This window comes from Mesitornis unicolor, unplaced genomic scaffold (genome assembly GCF_000695765.1).
Source record: "Mesitornis unicolor isolate BGI_N332 unplaced genomic scaffold, ASM69576v1 scaffold43858, whole genome shotgun sequence".
Classification (NCBI taxonomy): Eukaryota; Metazoa; Chordata; class Aves; order Mesitornithiformes; family Mesitornithidae; genus Mesitornis; species Mesitornis unicolor.
The window spans coordinates 282-2481 of record NW_010204692.1 but is presented as its reverse complement, the minus strand read 5'-3'; the positions used below and the strand labels follow the sequence as shown (position 1 = coordinate 2481).

The following is a 2200-nucleotide window of genomic DNA, read 5'->3' as shown; positions in this document are numbered from 1 at the left end:
GCACTGTGGTGGGACATGGCCTTGGAAGTGTCCTCGTGTGCTGAGATGGCTCAAAGAAGAGGGCAGAGGCCCCGAGGCTGTTCCCCTCTTCATCCCCTTGGCTTCGTGAACCCATAAGGCTGAGTAAATAACCAGCCTGCAGGCCTGGGTGGGAGGGCTGACCACCAGCCGAGGGGTGCAGGAGCCTGTGGGGACAGCATTTCCAGAGGGGTCTGTGGCCAGGCAGAAGGTCTCCAGCTGGACCATACGAGCTGGAGGTGGCCACCGGTGGCAGAATCAGTTGATGATGCTGAGATGAGCGCTGGTTTCTGGCTGACTGAATCTTCAGGGAGCTTTGCACAGGCGTCTGTCTAAGGAGGAGAAAAGCTGCACTCCTTTGCCAGCCTTGGTGCTATGGAGCTGTTGCTGGTCGCTGTCTCGTTTGTGCTCAGTGACTTTCAGAGCCCATTTTCTCTCCTCCTTTTTGGGGACTTTATAAAGCTGAGGACTCTCTGGTATAAAGCCAACTCTGTGGACTTTGGTTAGACCTTAATAAAATGGCTATGGTTTATGTGCTTTAGCAGCTCACTGGTGTGGTGTGGCTGCGTGCTGGCGTCAGTGATGTGCAAGGCAGAAACCTGGTGACGATGGGTTGACGTTGTGCATGAGGGATTCAGCTCCTGGTGTCATTCAGGAGCTGGATTTGGGGGGAAAAGCTTGAATTTGGAGATGGGCCGTGCCCCATTTCAGCAAAGGGACTCAATGCGCGCTGTCAGCACCTACTTCTGGGTGCCCAAAGCCTTTTTCCCCTTCAAGCAGGGGCTTGTAGAGGAGCGATGCCTTCCCCTTGGTTGCTCTGCCCCCAGGGATGTGTCCCTCTGTACCACACCACAAGCCCCCAGGGGGTCTGGGGGAAAGGGAGATGAGAAAGCCTCCCCAGAACCTTCCTGAACCTCCTTCCACACCCAAAGCAGAGCACGAGACTTGCTCATGGTTTCAAACTGATGGGGCCACCCTCCCACCCTCAGCAATTGGTCCTAAACTCTTCTGAAGCTCCATCAACAAGACCCCCCAGCCTCCCTGAGCTACCCCATGGCTTTCCTTGTTGTTGTGCTGTGCATCCCCCAGATCTCCTCCTCCAGCCTTCTGCTGCACCCTGGGCTGAAGTGGGGGGCCAGTCCTTGCAAGGAGGGCCCTGTGGGGTGGTGAGTTTTGACCCATCTTGGGGTGGGAGAGCTCAGGGGGTTGTAGGATGGGGGCTTGGGTGTCAATGACGCTTTCCAGCCACCACCCCCCAGAGAAAACACGTGGAGCCAGGTCCCATGTCAAAGCATTTATTGCTGCAGGGACTCACTGCCCTTCAACCTGCAAACAGGGGCAGGATCTGCCCCCTACGGTGGCCCTTCCAACCCCAACCCAAGGGGCTGCAAGAGGGCACACACCACCCAACCCCGGCAGATGCTCAGGGCTGGATGAGCGTGGGGTGCCTCTGCTGCACGGTGACGGTGAAGGGCCGTGGCTTCAGTGCCAGCCCGTGGATGCAGTCCATGGTGAGCTGCTCTGCTGGGTTGGCGTGGAAGGAGCACTGGTGGAGGAGGATGGCAGTGAAGAGGAAGAGCTGGAGCTTGGAGAGCTGGTCGCCGATGCAGCGCCGTTGGCCGGTCGAGAAGATCATGACGCTGCTGGCCCGGTCACGGTCCAGGCGCTGCTGCGTGTCCAAGAAGCGTGTGGGGTCGAAGCGTTGCGGGTCGGGCCACTTGCTGCCATCGTGGTTGACCGACCACTGGTTGATGAAGACCACGGTGCCCTTGGGGATGTGGAAGCCTTCGAGCTCCACGTCATCCGTGGTTGCGTGCGGGATGGTGATGGGGACAAAGCTGCTGTAGCGCAGGGTCTCGTAGATGAAGGCCTCCAGGAGGGGCAGCTGGGGCCTGTCGTTGGCTGTGGGCAACCGGGAGCATCCCACCACCCGGTCCAGCTCAGCCTGGAGGTCCCGCTGGAGCTGTGGGTGCTTCAGCAGCAGCAGGAGGACCCACGAGAGCGCTGTGGATGTGGTGTCTTGCCCAGCGCCAAAGATGTCGGTCATGGCGCCCTCCACGTCCTCGGGCCCCAGCCCCTCGGGGGCCCCGTCACCGTGCTCCACAGCAGCGATCATGACGTCGGTGATGTCACGGAGGGCGCGTGGGTCGAAGGTCTGGCGATGCTGCACCACCTTGGCACG

At 59.8% G+C, this 2200-nt stretch overlaps 1 pseudogene; it reads right to left on the bottom strand.

Moving 5' to 3' along the window:
- Positions 1 to 1441: 1441 nt before the first annotated feature.
- The window catches only part of LOC104545889, a 1037-nt pseudogene continuing 278 nt past the window's right edge, over positions 1442 to 2200 (bottom strand).